The 15975-nt window shown below is 44.6% G+C and overlaps 12 non-coding genes across 12 annotated transcripts; all 12 read left to right on the plus strand.

The window, feature by feature from the left end:
• Nucleotides 1-487: 487 nt before the first annotated feature.
• Nucleotides 488-609, plus strand: TRNAL-CAA (transfer RNA leucine (anticodon CAA)). The gene is made up of 2 exons: nt 488-525; nt 564-609. It is a non-coding gene; the product is annotated as a tRNA-Leu (tRNA).
• Nucleotides 610-1427: 818 nt separating this feature from the next.
• TRNAL-CAA (transfer RNA leucine (anticodon CAA)) lies at nt 1428-1549 on the plus strand. Its single transcript has 2 exons — nt 1428-1465; nt 1504-1549. It is a non-coding gene; the product is annotated as a tRNA-Leu (tRNA).
• Nucleotides 1550-2929: 1380 nt separating this feature from the next.
• On the plus strand, nt 2930-3051 carry TRNAL-CAA (transfer RNA leucine (anticodon CAA)). The gene is made up of 2 exons: nt 2930-2967; nt 3006-3051. It is a non-coding gene; the product is annotated as a tRNA-Leu (tRNA).
• An 819-nt stretch (nt 3052-3870) lies between these two features.
• On the plus strand, nt 3871-3992 carry TRNAL-CAA (transfer RNA leucine (anticodon CAA)). Its single transcript has 2 exons — nt 3871-3908; nt 3947-3992. It is a non-coding gene; the product is annotated as a tRNA-Leu (tRNA).
• A 443-nt stretch (nt 3993-4435) lies between these two features.
• On the plus strand, nt 4436-4557 carry TRNAL-CAA (transfer RNA leucine (anticodon CAA)). Its single transcript has 2 exons — nt 4436-4473; nt 4512-4557. It is a non-coding gene; the product is annotated as a tRNA-Leu (tRNA).
• A 2506-nt stretch (nt 4558-7063) lies between these two features.
• TRNAL-CAA (transfer RNA leucine (anticodon CAA)) lies at nt 7064-7185 on the plus strand. Its single transcript has 2 exons — nt 7064-7101; nt 7140-7185. It is a non-coding gene; the product is annotated as a tRNA-Leu (tRNA).
• Nucleotides 7186-8190: 1005 nt separating this feature from the next.
• TRNAL-CAA (transfer RNA leucine (anticodon CAA)) lies at nt 8191-8312 on the plus strand. The gene is made up of 2 exons: nt 8191-8228; nt 8267-8312. It is a non-coding gene; the product is annotated as a tRNA-Leu (tRNA).
• A 1380-nt stretch (nt 8313-9692) lies between these two features.
• On the plus strand, nt 9693-9814 carry TRNAL-CAA (transfer RNA leucine (anticodon CAA)). The gene is made up of 2 exons: nt 9693-9730; nt 9769-9814. It is a non-coding gene; the product is annotated as a tRNA-Leu (tRNA).
• A 254-nt stretch (nt 9815-10068) lies between these two features.
• TRNAL-CAA (transfer RNA leucine (anticodon CAA)) lies at nt 10069-10190 on the plus strand. Its single transcript has 2 exons — nt 10069-10106; nt 10145-10190. It is a non-coding gene; the product is annotated as a tRNA-Leu (tRNA).
• A 1380-nt stretch (nt 10191-11570) lies between these two features.
• On the plus strand, nt 11571-11692 carry TRNAL-CAA (transfer RNA leucine (anticodon CAA)). Its single transcript has 2 exons — nt 11571-11608; nt 11647-11692. It is a non-coding gene; the product is annotated as a tRNA-Leu (tRNA).
• Nucleotides 11693-12511: 819 nt separating this feature from the next.
• On the plus strand, nt 12512-12633 carry TRNAL-CAA (transfer RNA leucine (anticodon CAA)). The gene is made up of 2 exons: nt 12512-12549; nt 12588-12633. It is a non-coding gene; the product is annotated as a tRNA-Leu (tRNA).
• A 443-nt stretch (nt 12634-13076) lies between these two features.
• TRNAL-CAA (transfer RNA leucine (anticodon CAA)) lies at nt 13077-13198 on the plus strand. The gene is made up of 2 exons: nt 13077-13114; nt 13153-13198. It is a non-coding gene; the product is annotated as a tRNA-Leu (tRNA).
• The last annotated feature ends 2777 nt before the right edge of the window (nt 13199-15975 follow it).

A 15975-nucleotide genomic window follows, 5' to 3' on the forward strand; every position in this document is an offset into this window, starting at 1 on the left:
TTCTCGTCCTCGTTTTAGGGCGTGGGTTCGAATCCCACTTCTGATACGATGTGTTTTTTGAAAATAACTGGAAGAGATGTAATTTTAAAACGTCCAAATTACATAAAACCACGTCAGGATGGCCGAGCGGCCTAAGGTGCCAGACTCAAGGGGCTTAGCTTCCTTCGTTCACGATGTGAAACACTGTATTCTGGTCCTCGTTTGAGGGCGTGGGTTCGAGTCCCACTTCTGACACGATGTGTTTTTTGAAAATAACTGGAAGAGATGTAATTTTAAAACGTCCAAATTACATACAACCACGTCAGGATGGCCGAGCGGCCTAAGGTGCCAGACTCAAGGGGCTTAGCTTCCTTCGTTCACGATGTGAATCTGTGTATTCTTGTCCTCGTTTTAGGGCGTGGGTTCGAATCCCACTTCTGACACGATGTGTTTTTTGAAAATAACTGGAAGAGATTAATTTTAAAACGTCAAAATTACATAAAACTACGTCAGGATGGCCGAGCGGTCTAAGGCGCCAGACTCAAGGGGCTTAGCTTCCTTCGTTCACGATGTGAATCTGTGTATTCTGGTCCTCGTTTGAGGGCGTGGGTTCGAATCCCACTTCTGACACGATGTGTTTTTTGAAATTAACTGGAAGAGATGTAATTTTAAAACGTCCAAATTACATAAAACTACGTCAGGATTGCCGAGCGGTCTAAGGCGCCAGACTCAAGGGGCTTAGCTTCCTTCGTTCACGATGTGAATCTGTGTATTCTGGTCCTCGTTTGAGGGCGTGGGTTCGTATCCCACTTCTGACACGATGTGTTTTATGAAAATAACTGGAAGAGATGTAATTTTAAAACGTCAAAATTACCAAAGACCACAACAGGATGGCCGAGCTGTCTAAGGCGACAGACTCAAGGGGCTTAGCTTCCTTCGTTCACGATGCGAATCTGTGTATTCTCGTCCTCGTTTTAGGGCGTGGGTTCGAATCCCACTTCTGACAAGATGTGTTTTTTGAAAATAACTGGAAGAGATGTAATTTTAAAACGTCCAAATTACATAAAACCACGTCAGGATGGCCGAGCGGCCTAAGGTGCCAGACTCAAGGGGCTTAGCTTCCTTCGTTTACGATGTGAATCTGTGTATTCTGGTCCTCGTTTGAGGGCGTGGGTTCGAATCCCACTTATGACACGATGTGTTTTATGAAAATAACTTGAAGAGATGTAATTTTAAAACGTCAAAATTACCAAAGACCACAACAGGATGGCCGAGCTGTCTAAGGCGACAGACTCAAGGGGCTTAGCTTCCTTCGTTCACGATGTGAATTTGTGTATTCTCGTCCTCGTTTTAGGGCGTGGGTTCGAATCCCACTTCTGACACGATGTGTTTTTTGAAAATAACTGGAAGAGATGTAATTTTAAAACGTCCAAATTACATAAAACCACGTCAGGATGGCCGAGCGGTCTAAGGCGCCAGACTCAAGGGGCTTAGCTTCCTTCGTTCACGATGTGAATCTGTGTATTCTGGTCCTCGTTTGAGGGCGTGGGTTCGAATCCCACTTCTGACACGATGTGTTTTTCGAATATAACTGGAAGAGGTGTAATTTTAAAACGTCCAAATTACATAAAACCACGTCAGGATGGCCGAGCGGCCTAAGGTGCCAGACTCAAGGGGCTTAGCTTCCTTCGTTCACGATGTGAATCTGTGTATTCTCGTCCTCGGTTTAGGGCGTGGGTTCGAATCCCACTTCTGACACGATGTGTTTTTTGAAAATAACTGGAAGAGATGTAATTTTAAAACGTCCAAATTACATAAAACCACGTCAGGATGGCCGAGCGGTCTAAGGCGCCAGACTCAAGGGGCTTAGCTTCCTTCGTTCACGATGTGAATCTGTGTATTCTGGTCCTCGTTTGAGGGCGTGGGTTCGTATCCCACTTCTGACACGATGTGTTTTATGAAAATAACTGGAAGAGATGTAATTTTAAAACGTCCAAATTACATAAAACCACGTCAGGAGGGCCGAGCGGTCTAAACGCCAGACTCAAGGGGCTTAGCTTCCTTCTTTTACGATGTGAATCTGTGTATTCTGGTCCTCGTTTGAGGGCGTGGGTTCGAATCCCACTTATGACACGATGTGTTTTATGAAAATAACTTGAAGAGATGTAATTTTAAAACGTCAAAATTACCAAAGACCACAACAGGATGGCCGAGCTGTCTAAGGCGACAGACTCAAGGGGCTTAGGTTCCTTCGTTCACGATGTGAATCTGTGTATTCTCGTCCTCGTTTTAGGGCGTGGGTTCGAATCCCACTTCTGACAAGATGTGTTTTTTGAAAATAACTGGAAGAGATGTAATTTTAAAACGTCCAAATTACATAAAACCACGTCAGGAGGGCCGAGCGGTCTAAACGCCAGACTCAAGGGGCTTAGCTTCCTTCGTTTACGATGTGAATCTGTGTATTCTGGTCCTCGTTTGAGGGCGTGGGTTCGAATCCCACTTATGACACGATGTGTTTTATGAAAATAACTGGAAGAGATGTAATTTTAAAACGTCAAAATTACCAAAGACCACAACAGGATGGCCGAGCTGTCTAAGGCGACAGACTCAAGGGGCTTAGCTTCCTTCGTTCACGATGTGAATCTGTGTATTCTCGTCCTCGTTTTAGGGCGTGGGTTCGAATCCCACTTCTGACACGATGTGTTTTTTGAAAATAACTGGAAGAGATGTAATTTTAAAACGTCCAAATTACATACAACCACGTCAGGATGGCCGAGCGGCCTAAGGTGCCAGACTAAAGGGGCTTAGCTTCCTTCGTTCACGATGTGAATCTGTGTATTCTCGTCCTCGTTTTAGGGCGTGGGTTCGAATCCCACTTCTGACACGATGTGTTTTTTGAAAATAACTGGAAGAGATGTAATTTTATAACGTCCAAATTACATAAAACTACGTCAGGATGGCCGAGCGGTCTAAGGCGCCAGACTCAAGGGGCTTAGCTTCCTTCGTTCACGATGTGAATCTGTGTATTCTGGTCCTCGTTTGAGGGCGTGGGTTCGAATCCCACTTCTGACACGATGTGTTTTTTGAAAATAACTGGAAGAGATGTAATTTTAAAACGTCCAAATTACATAAAACCACGTCAGGATGGCCGAGCGGTCTAAGGCGCCAGACTCAAGGGGCTTAGCTTCCTTCGTTCACGATGTGAATCTGTGTATTCTGGTCCTCTTTTGAGGACGTGGGTTCGTATCGCACTTCTGACACGATGTGTTTTATGAAAATAACTGTAAGAGATGTAATTTTAAAACGTTCAAATTACATAAAACTACAACAGGATGGCCGAGCGGTCTTAGGCGACAGACTCAAGTGTTCTTAGTTTCATTGGTTGACGATGTGAATCGCTGTATTCTGGTCCTCGTTTGAGGGCGTGGGTTCGAATCCCACTTATGACACGATGTGTTTTATGAAAATAACTGGAAGAGATGTAATTTTGAAACGTCCAAATTACCAAAGACCACAACAGGATGGCCGAGCTGTCTAAGGCGACAGACTCAAGGGGCTTAGCTTCCTTCGTTCACGATGTGAATCTGTGTATTCTCGTCCTCGTTTTAGGGCGTGGGTTCGAATCCCACTTCTGACACGATGTGTTTTTTGAAAATAACTGGAAGAGATGTAATTTTAAAACGTCCAAATTACATACAACCACGTCAGGATGGCCGAGCGGCCTAAGGTGCCAGACTAAAGGGGCTTAGCTTCCTTCGTTCACGATGTGAATCTGTGTATTCTCGTCCTCGTTTTAGGGCGTGGGTTCGAATCCCACTTCTGACACGATGTGTTTTTTGAAAATAACTGGAAGAGATGTAATTTTATAACGTCCAAATTACATAAAACTACGTCAGGATGGCCGAGCGGTCTAAGGCGCCAGACTCAAGGGGCTTAGCTTCCTTCGTTCACGATGTGAATCTGTGTATTCTGGTCCTCGTTTGAGGGCGTGGGTTCGAATCCCACTTCTGACACGATGTGTTTTTTGAAAATAACTGGAAGAGATGTAATTTTAAAACGCCCAAATTACATAAAACCACGTCAGGATGGCCGAGCGGTCTAAGGCGCCAGACTCAAGGGGCTTAGCTTCCTTCGTTCACGATGTGAATCTGTGTATTCTGGTCCTCTTTTGAGGACGTGGGTTCGTATCGCACTTCTGACACGATGTGTTTTATGAAAATAACTGTAAGAGATGTAATTTTAAAACGTCCAAATTACATAAAACTACAACAGGATGGCCGAGCGGTCTTAGGCGACAGACTCAAGTGTTCTTAGTTTCATTGGTTGACGATGTGAATCGCTGTATTCTGGTCCTCGTTTGAGGGCGTGGGTTCGAATCCCACTTATGACACGATGTGTTTTATGAAAATAACTGGAAGAGATGTAATTTTGAAACGTCCAAATTACATAAAACCACGTCAGTATGGCCGAGCGGTCTAAGGCGCCAGACTCAAGGGGCTTAGCTTCCTTCGTTCACGATGTGAATCTGTGTATTCTGGTCCTCGTTTGAGGGCGTGGGTTCGAATCCCACTTCTGACACGATGTGTTTTTCGAATATAACTGGAAGAGGTGTAATTTTAAAACGTCCAAATTACATAAAACCACGTCAGGATGGCCGAGCGGCCTAAGGTGCCAGACTCAAGGGGCTTAGCTTCCTTCGTTCACGATGTGAATCTGTGTATTTTCGTCCTCGGTTTAGGGCGTGGGTTCGAATCCCACTTCTGACACGATGTGTTTTTTGAAAATAACTGGAAGAGATGTAATTTTAAAACGTCCAAATTACATAAAACTACGTCAGGATGGCCGAGCGGTCTAAGGCGCCAGACTCAAGGGGCTTAGCTTCCTTCGTTCACGATGTGAATCTGTGTATTCTGGTCCTCGTTTGAGGGCGTGGGTTCGTATCCCACTTCTGACACGATGTGTTTTATGAAAATAACTGGAAGAGATGTAATTTTAAAACGTCCAAATTACATAAAACCACGTCAGGAGGGCCGAGCGGTCTAAACGCCAGACTCAAGGGGCTTAGCTTCCTTCGTTTACGATGTGAATCTGTGTATTCTGGTCCTCGTTTGAGGGCGTGGGTTCGAATCCCACTTATGACACGATGTGTTTAATGAAAATAACTTGAAGAGATGTAATTTTAAAACGTCAAAATTACCAAAGACCACAACAGGATGGCCGAGCTGTCTAAGGCGACAGACTCAAGAGGCTTAGCTTCCTTCGTTCACGATGTGAATCTGTGTATTCTCGTCCTCGTTTTAGGGCGTGGGTTCGAATCCCACTTCTGACAAGATGTGTTTTTTGAAAATAACTGGAAGAGATGTAATTTTAAAACGTCCAAATTACATAAAACCACGTCAGGATGGCCGAGCGGCCTAAGGTGCCAGACTCAAGGGGCTTAGCTTCCTTCGTTCACGATGTGAATCTGTGTATTCTCGTCCTCGTTTTAGGGCGTGGGTTCGCATCCCACTTCTGACACGATGTGTTTTATGAAAATAACTGGAAGAGATGTAATTTTAAAACGTCCAAATTACATAAAACCACGTCAGGAGGGCCGAGCGGTCTAAACGCCAGACTCAAGGGGCTTAGCTTCCTTCGTTTACGATGTGAATCTGTGTATTCTGGTCCTCGTTTGAGGGCGTGGGTTCGAATCCCACTTATGACACGATGTGTTTTATGAAAATAACTGGAAGAGATGTAATTTTAAAACGTCAAAATTACCAAAGACCACAACAGGATGGCCGAGCTGTCTAAGGCGACAGACTCAAGGGGCTTAGCTTCCTTCGTTCACGATGTGAATCTGTGTATTCTCGTCCTCGTTTTAGGGCGTGGGTGCGAATCCCACTTCTGACACGATGTGTTTTTTGAAAATAACTGGAAGAGATGTAATTTTAAAACGTCCAAATTACATACAACCACGTCAGGATGGCCGAGCGGCCTAAGGTGCCAGACTCAAGGGGCTTAGCTTCCTTCGTTCACGATGTGAATCTGTGTATTCTGGTCCTCGTTTGAGGGCGTGGGTTCGAATCCCACTTCTGACACGATGTGTTTTTTGAAATTAACTGGAAGAGATGTAATTTTAAAACGTCCAAATTACATAAAACTACGTCAGGATTGCCGAGCGGTCTAAGGCGCCAGACTCAAGGGGCTTAGCTTCCTTCGTTCACGATGTGAATCTGTGTATTCTGGTCCTCGTTTGAGGGCGTGGGTTCGTATCCCACTTCTGACACGATGTGTTTTATGAAAATAACTGGAAGAGATGTAATTTTAAAACGTCCAAATTACATAAAACCACGTCAGGAGGGCCGAGCGGTCTAAACGCCAGACTCAAGGGGCTTAGCTTCCTTCGTTTACGATGTGAATCTGTGTATTCTGGTCCTCGTTTGAGGGCGTGGGTTCGAATCCCACTTATGACACGATGTGTTTTATGAAAATAACTGGAAGAGATGTAATTTTAAAACGTCAAAATCACCAAAGACCACAACAGGATGGCCGAGCTGTCAAAGGCGACAGACTCAAGGGGCTTAGCTTCCTTCGTTCACGATGTGAATCTGTGTATTCTCGTCCTCGTTTTAGGGCGTGGGTTCGAATCCCACTTCTGATACGATGTGTTTTTTGAAAATAACTGGAAGAGATGTAATTTTAAAACGTCCAAATTACATAAAACCACGTCAGGATGGCCGAGCGGCCTAAGGTGCCAGACTCAAGGGGCTTAGCTTCCTTCGTTCACGATGTGAAACACTGTATTCTGGTCCTCGTTTGAGGGCGTGGGTTCGAGTCCCACTTCTGACACGATGTGTTTTTTGAAAATAACTGGAAGAGATGTAATTTTAAAACGTCCAAATTACATACAACCACGTCAGGATGGCCGAGCGGCCTAAGGTGCCAGACTCAAGGGGCTTAGCTTCCTTCGTTCACGATGTGAATCTGTGTATTCTTGTCCTCGTTTTAGGGCGTGGGTTCGAATCCCACTTCTGACACGATGTGTTTTTTGAAAATAACTGGAAGAGATTAATTTTAAAACGTCAAAATTACATAAAACTACGTCAGGATGGCCGAGCGGTCTAAGGCGCCAGACTCAAGGGGCTTAGCTTCCTTCGTTCACGATGTGAATCTGTGTATTCTGGTCCTCGTTTGAGGGCGTGGGTTCGAATCCCACTTCTGACACGATGTGTTTTTTGAAATTAACTGGAAGAGATGTAATTTTAAAACGTCCAAATTACATAAAACTACGTCAGGATTGCCGAGCGGTCTAAGGCGCCAGACTCAAGGGGCTTAGCTTCCTTCGTTCACGATGTGAATCTGTGTATTCTGGTCCTCGTTTGAGGGCGTGGGTTCGTATCCCACTTCTGACACGATGTGTTTTATGAAAATAACTGGAAGAGATGTAATTTTAAAACGTCCAAATTACATAAAACCACGTCAGGAGGGCCGAGCGGTCTAAACGCCAGACTCAAGTGGCTTAGCTTCCTTCGTTTACGATGTGAATCTGTGTATTCTGGTCCTCGTTTGAGGGCGTGGGTTCGAATCCCACTTATGACACGATGTGTTTTATGAAAATAACTTGAAGAGATGTAATTTTAAAACGTCAAAATTACCAAAGACCACAACAGGATGGCCGAGCTGTCTAAGGCGACAGACTCAAGGGGCTTAGCTTCCTTCGTTCACGATGCGAATCTGTGTATTCTCGTCCTCGTTTTAGGGCGTGGGTTCGAATCCCACTTCTGACAAGATGTGTTTTTTGAAAATAACTGGAAGAGATGTAATTTTAAAACGTCCAAATTACATAAAACCACGTCAGGATGGCCGAGCGGCCTAAGGTGCCAGACTCAAGGGGCTTAGCTTCCTTCGTTTACGATGTGAATCTGTGTATTCTGGTCCTCGTTTGAGGGCGTGGGTTCGAATCCCACTTATGACACGATGTGTTTTATGAAAATAACTTGAAGAGATGTAATTTTAAAACGTCAAAATTACCAAAGACCACAACAGGATGGCCGAGCTGTCTAAGGCGACAGACTCAAGGGGCTTAGCTTCCTTCGTTCACGATGTGAATTTGTGTATTCTCGTCCTCGTTTTAGGGCGTGGGTTCGAATCCCACTTCTGACACGATGTGTTTTTTGAAAATAACTGGAAGAGATGTAATTTTAAAACGTCCAAATTACATAAAACCACGTCAGGATGGCCGAGCGGTCTAAGGCGCCAGACTCAAGGGGCTTAGCTTCCTTCGTTCACGATGTGAATCTGTGTATTCTGGTCCTCGTTTGAGGGCGTGGGTTCGAATCCCACTTCTGACACGATGTGTTTTTCGAATATAACTGGAAGAGGTGTAATTTTAAAACGTCCAAATTACATAAAACCACGTCAGGATGGCCGAGCGGCCTAAGGTGCCAGACTCAAGGGGCTTAGCTTCCTTCGTTCACGATGTGAATCTGTGTATTCTCGTCCTCGGTTTAGGGCGTGGGTTCGAATCCCACTTCTGACACGATGTGTTTTTTGAAAATAACTGGAAGAGATGTAATTTTAAAACGTCCAAATTACATAAAACCACGTCAGGATGGCCGAGCGGTCTAAGGCGCCAGACTCAAGGGGCTTAGCTTCCTTCGTTCACGATGTGAATCTGTGTATTCTGGTCCTCGTTTGAGGGCGTGGGTTCGTATCCCACTTCTGACACGATGTGTTTTATGAAAATAACTGGAAGAGATGTAATTTTAAAACGTCCAAATTACATAAAACCACGTCAGGAGGGCCGAGCGGTCTAAACGCCAGACTCAAGGGGCTTAGCTTCCTTCTTTTACGATGTGAATCTGTGTATTCTGGTCCTCGTTTGAGGGCGTGGGTTCGAATCCCACTTATGACACGATGTGTTTTATGAAAATAACTTGAAGAGATGTAATTTTAAAACGTCAAAATTACCAAAGACCACAACAGGATGGCCGAGCTGTCTAAGGCGACAGACTCAAGGGGCTTAGGTTCCTTCGTTCACGATGTGAATCTGTGTATTCTCGTCCTCGTTTTAGGGCGTGGGTTCGAATCCCACTTCTGACAAGATGTGTTTTTTGAAAATAACTGGAAGAGATGTAATTTTAAAACGTCCAAATTACATAAAACCACGTCAGGAGGGCCGAGCGGTCTAAACGCCAGACTCAAGGGGCTTAGCTTCCTTCGTTTACGATGTGAATCTGTGTATTCTGGTCCTCGTTTGAGGGCGTGGGTTCGAATCCCACTTATGACACGATGTGTTTTATGAAAATAACTGGAAGAGATGTAATTTTAAAACGTCAAAATTACCAAAGACCACAACAGGATGGCCGAGCTGTCTAAGGCGACAGACTCAAGGGGCTTAGCTTCCTTCGTTCACGATGTGAATCTGTGTATTCTCGTCCTCGTTTTAGGGCGTGGGTTCGAATCCCACTTCTGACACGATGTGTTTTTTGAAAATAACTGGAAGAGATGTAATTTTAAAACGTCCAAATTACATACAACCACGTCAGGATGGCCGAGCGGCCTAAGGTGCCAGACTAAAGGGGCTTAGCTTCCTTCGTTCACGATGTGAATCTGTGTATTCTCGTCCTCGTTTTAGGGCGTGGGTTCGAATCCCACTTCTGACACGATGTGTTTTTTGAAAATAACTGGAAGAGATGTAATTTTATAACGTCCAAATTACATAAAACTACGTCAGGATGGCCGAGCGGTCTAAGGCGCCAGACTCAAGGGGCTTAGCTTCCTTCGTTCACGATGTGAATCTGTGTATTCTGGTCCTCGTTTGAGGGCGTGGGTTCGAATCCCACTTATGACACGATGTGTTTTATGAAAATAACTTGAAGAGATGTAATTTTAAAACGTCAAAATTACCAAAGACCACAACAGGATGGCCGAGCTGTCTAAGGCGACAGACTCAAGGGGCTTAGCTTCCTTCGTTCACGATGTGAATTTGTGTATTCTCGTCCTCGTTTTAGGGCGTGGGTTCGAATCCCACTTCTGACACGATGTGTTTTTTGAAAATAACTGGAAGAGATGTAATTTTAAAACGTCCAAATTACATAAAACCACGTCAGGATGGCCGAGCGGTCTAAGGCGCCAGACTCAAGGGGCTTAGCTTCCTTCGTTCACGATGTGAATCTGTGTATTCTGGTCCTCGTTTGAGGGCGTGGGTTCGAATCCCACTTCTGACACGATGTGTTTTTCGAATATAACTGGAAGAGGTGTAATTTTAAAACGTCCAAATTACATAAAACCACGTCAGGATGGCCGAGCGGCCTAAGGTGCCAGACTCAAGGGGCTTAGCTTCCTTCGTTCACGATGTGAATCTGTGTATTCTCGTCCTCGGTTTAGGGCATGGGTTCGAATCCCACTTCTGACACGATGTGTTTTTTGAAAATAACTGGAAGAGATGTAATTTTAAAACGTCCAAATTACATAAAACCACGTCAGGATGGCCGAGCGGTCTAAGGCGCCAGACTCAAGGGGCTTAGCTTCCTTCGTTCACGATGTGAATCTGTGTATTCTGGTCCTCGTTTGAGGGCGTGGGTTCGTATCCCACTTCTGACACGATGTGTTTTATGAAAATAACTGGAAGAGATGTAATTTTAAAACGTCCAAATTACATAAAACCACGTCAGGAGGGCCGAGCGGTCTAAACGCCAGACTCAAGGGGCTTAGCTTCCTTCTTTTACGATGTGAATCTGTGTATTCTGGTCCTCGTTTGAGGGCGTGGGTTCGAATCCCACTTATGACACGATGTGTTTTATGAAAATAACTTGAAGAGATGTAATTTTAAAACGTCAAAATTACCAAAGACCACAACAGGATGGCCGAGCTGTCTAAGGCGACAGACTCAAGGGGCTTAGGTTCCTTCGTTCACGATGTGAATCTGTGTATTCTCGTCCTCGTTTTAGGGCGTGGGTTCGAATCCCACTTCTGACAAGATGTGTTTTTTGAAAATAACTGGAAGAGATGTAATTTTAAAACGTCCAAATTACATAAAACCACGTCAGGAGGGCCGAGCGGTCTAAACGCCAGACTCAAGGGGCTTAGCTTCCTTCGTTTACGATGTGAATCTGTGTATTCTGGTCCTCGTTTGAGGGCGTGGGTTCGAATCCCACTTATGACACGATGTGTTTTATGAAAATAACTGGAAGAGATGTAATTTTAAAACGTCAAAATTACCAAAGACCACAACAGGATGGCCGAGCTGTCTAAGGCGACAGACTCAAGGGGCTTAGCTTCCTTCGTTCACGATGTGAATCTGTGTATTCTCGTCCTCGTTTTAGGGCGTGGGTTCGAATCCCACTTCTGACACGATGTGTTTTTTGAAAATAACTGGAAGAGATGTAATTTTAAAACGTCCAAATTACATACAACCACGTCAGGATGGCCGAGCGGCCTAAGGTGCCAGACTAAAGGGGCTTAGCTTCCTTCGTTCACGATGTGAATCTGTGTATTCTCGTCCTCGTTTTAGGGCGTGGGTTCGAATCCCACTTCTGACACGATGTGTTTTTTGAAAATAACTGGAAGAGATGTAATTTTATAACGTCCAAATTACATAAAACTACGTCAGGATGGCCGAGCGGTCTAAGGCGCCAGACTCAAGGGGCTTAGCTTCCTTCGTTCACGATGTGAATCTGTGTATTCTGGTCCTCGTTTGAGGGCGTGGGTTCGAATCCCACTTCTGACACGATGTGTTTTTTGAAAATAACTGGAAGAGATGTAATTTTAAAACGTCCAAATTACATAAAACCACGTCAGGATGGCCGAGCGGTCTAAGGCGCCAGACTCAAGGGGCTTAGCTTCCTTCGTTCACGATGTGAATCTGTGTATTCTGGTCCTCTTTTGAGGACGTGGGTTCGTATCGCACTTCTGACACGATGTGTTTTATGAAAATAACTGTAAGAGATGTAATTTTAAAACGTTCAAATTACATAAAACTACAACAGGATGGCCGAGCGGTCTTAGGCGACAGACTCAAGTGTTCTTAGTTTCATTGGTTGACGATGTGAATCGCTGTATTCTGGTCCTCGTTTGAGGGCGTGGGTTCGAATCCCACTTATGACACGATGTGTTTTATGAAAATAACTGGAAGAGATGTAATTTTGAAACGTCCAAATTACCAAAGACCACAACAGGATGGCCGAGCTGTCTAAGGCGACAGACTCAAGGGGCTTAGCTTCCTTCGTTCACGATGTGAATCTGTGTATTCTCGTCCTCGTTTTAGGGCGTGGGTTCGAATCCCACTTCTGACACGATGTGTTTTTTGAAAATAACTGGAAGAGATGTAATTTTAAAACGTCCAAATTACATACAACCACGTCAGGATGGCCGAGCGGCCTAAGGTGCCAGACTAAAGGGGCTTAGCTTCCTTCGTTCACGATGTGAATCTGTGTATTCTCGTCCTCGTTTTAGGGCGTGGGTTCGAATCCCACTTCTGACACGATGTGTTTTTTGAAAATAACTGGAAGAGATGTAATTTTATAACGTCCAAATTACATAAAACTACGTCAGGATGGCCGAGCGGTCTAAGGCGCCAGACTCAAAGGGCTTAGCTTCCTTCGTTCACGATGTGAATCTGTGTATTCTGGTCCTCGTTTGAGGGCGTGGGTTCGAATCCCACTTCTGACACGATGTGTTTTTTGAAAATAACTGGAAGAGATGTAATTTTAAAACGCCCAAATTACATAAAACCACGTCAGGATGGCCGAGCGGTCTAAGGCGCCAGACTCAAGGGGCTTAGCTTCCTTCGTTCACGATGTGAATCTGTGTATTCTGGTCCTCTTTTGAGGACGTGGGTTCGTATCGCACTTCTGACACGATGTGTTTTATGAAAATAACTGTAAGAGATGTAATTTTAAAACGTCCAAATTACATAAAACTACAACAGGATGGCCGAGCGGTCTTAGGCGACAGACTCAAGTGTTCTTAGTTTCATTGGTTGACGATGTGAATCGCTGTATTCTGGTCCTCGTTTGAGGGCGTGGGTTCGAATCCCACTTATGACACGATGTGTTTTATGAAAATAACTGGAAGAGATGTAATTTTGAAACGTCCAAATTACATAAAACCACGTCAGTATGGCCGAGCGGTCTAAGGCGCCAGACTCAAGGGGCTTAGCTTCCTTCGTTCACGATGTGAATCTGTGTATTCTGGTCCTCGTTTGAGGGCGTGGGTTCGAATCCCACTTCTGACACGATGTGTTTTTCGAATATAACTGGAAGAGGTGTAATTTTAAAACGTCCAAATTACATAAAACCACGTCAGGATGGCCGAGCGGCCTAAGGTGCCAGACTCAAGGGGCTTAGCTTCCTTCGTTCACGATGTGAATCTGTGTATTTTCGTCCTCGGTTTAGGGCGTGGGTTCGAATCCCACTTCTGACACGATGTGTTTTTTGAAAATAACTGGAAGAGATGTAATTTTAAAACGTCCAAATTACATAAAACTACGTCAGGATGGCCGAGCGGTCTAAGGCGCCAGACTCAAGGGGCTTAGCTTCCTTCGTTCACGATGTGAATCTGTGTATTCTGGTCCTCGTTTGAGGGCGTGGGTTCGTATCCCACTTCTGACACGATGTGTTTTATGAAAATAACTGGAAGAGATGTAATTTTAAAACGTCCAAATTACATAAAACCACGTCAGGAGGGCCGAGCGGTCTAAACGCCAGACTCAAGGGGCTTAGCTTCCTTCGTTTACGATGTGAATCTGTGTATTCTGGTCCTCGTTTGAGGGCGTGGGTTCGAATCCCACTTATGACACGATGTGTTTAATGAAAATAACTTGAAGAGATGTAATTTTAAAACGTCAAAATTACCAAAGACCACAACAGGATGGCCGAGCTGTCTAAGGCGACAGACTCAAGAGGCTTAGCTTCCTTCGTTCACGATGTGAATCTGTGTATTCTCGTCCTCGTTTTAGGGCGTGGGTTCGAATCCCACTTCTGACAAGATGTGTTTTTTGAAAATAACTGGAAGAGATGTAATTTTAAAACGTCCAAATTACATAAAACCACGTCAGGATGGCCGAGCGGCCTAAGGTGCCAGACTCAAGGGGCTTAGCTTCCTTCGTTCACGATGTGAATCTGTGTATTCTCGTCCTCGTTTTAGGGCGTGGGTTCGCATCCCACTTCTGACACGATGTGTTTTATGAAAATAACTGGAAGAGATGTAATTTTAAAACGTCCAAATTACATAAAACCACGTCAGGAGGGCCGAGCGGTCTAAACGCCAGACTCAAGGGGCTTAGCTTCCTTCGTTTACGATGTGAATCTGTGTATTCTGGTCCTCGTTTGAGGGCGTGGGTTCGAATCCCACTTATGACACGATGTGTTTTATGAAAATAACTGGAAGAGATGTAATTTTAAAACGTCAAAATTACCAAAGACCACAACAGGATGGCCGAGCTGTCTAAGGCGACAGACTCAAGGGGCTTAGCTTCCTTCGTTCACGATGTGAATCTGTGTATTCTCGTCCTCGTTTTAGGGCGTGGGTGCGAATCCCACTTCTGACACGATGTGTTTTTTGAAAATAACTGGAAGAGATGTAATTTTAAAACGTCCAAATTACATACAACCACGTCAGGATGGCCGAGCGGCCTAAGGTGCCAGACTCAAGGGGCTTAGCTTCCTTCGTTCACGATGTGAATCTGTGTATTCTCGTCCTCGTTTTAGGGCGTGGGTTCGCATCCCACTTCTGACACGATGTGTTTTATGAAAATAACTGGAAGAGATGTAATTTTAAAACGTCCAAATTACATAAAACCACGTCAGGAGGGCCGAGCGGTCTAAACGCCAGACTCAAGGGGCTTAGCTTCCTTCGTTTACGATGTGAATCTGTGTATTCTGGTCCTCGTTTGAGGGCGTGGGTTCGAATCCCACTTATGACACGATGTGTTTTATGAAAATAACTGGAAGAGATGTAATTTTAAAACGTCAAAATTACCAAAGACCACAACAGGATGGCCGAGCTGTCTAAGGCGACAGACTCAAGGGGCTTAGCTTCCTTCGTTTACGATGTGAATCTGTGTATTCTGGTCCTCGTTTGAGGGCGTGGGTTCGAATCCCACTTATGACACGATGTGTTTAATGAAAATAACTTGAAGAGATGTAATTTTAAAACGTCAAAATTACCAAAGACCACAACAGGATGGCCGAGCTGTCTAAGGCGACAGACTCAAGAGGCTTAGCTTCCTTCGTTCACGATGTGAATCTGTGTATTCTCGTCCTCGTTTTAGGGCGTGGGTTCGAATCCCACTTCTGACAAGATGTGTTTTTTGAAAATAACTGGAAGAGATGTAATTTTAAAACGTCCAAATTACATAAAACCACGTCAGGATGGCCGAGCGGCCTAAGGTGCCAGACTCAAGGGGCTTAGCTTCCTTCGTTCACGATGTGAATCTGTGTATTCTCGTCCTCGTTTTAGGGCGTGGGTTCGCATCCCACTTCTGACACGATGTGTTTTATGAAAATAACTGGAAGAGATGTAATTTTAAAACGTCCAAATTACATAAAACCACGTCAGGAGGGCCGAGCGGTCTAAACGCCAGACTCAAGGGGCTTAGCTTCCTTCGTTTACGATGTGAATCTGTGTATTCTGGTCCTCGTTTGAGGGCGTGGGTTCGAATCCCACTTATGACACGATGTGTTTTATGAAAATAACTGGAAGAGATGTAATTTTAAAACGTCAAAATTACCAAAGACCACAACAGGATGGCCGAGCTGTCTAAGGCGACAGACTCAAGGGGCTTAGCTTCCTTCGTTCACGATGTGAATCTGTGTATTCTCGTCCTCGTTTTAGGGCGTGGGTGCGAATCCCACTTCTGACACGATGTGTTTTTTGAAAATAACTGGAAGAGATGTAATTTTAAAACGTCCAAATTACATACAACCACGTCAGGATGGCCGAGCGGCCTAAGGTGCCAGACTCAAGGGGCTTAGCTTCCTTCGTTCACGATGTGAATCTGTGTATTCTCGT

This window comes from Phalangium opilio, unplaced genomic scaffold (genome assembly GCF_054372755.1).
Source record: "Phalangium opilio isolate 3A_F unplaced genomic scaffold, DU_Popi_V2 ptg000021l_1, whole genome shotgun sequence".
Classification (NCBI taxonomy): domain Eukaryota; kingdom Metazoa; phylum Arthropoda; class Arachnida; order Opiliones; family Phalangiidae; genus Phalangium; species Phalangium opilio.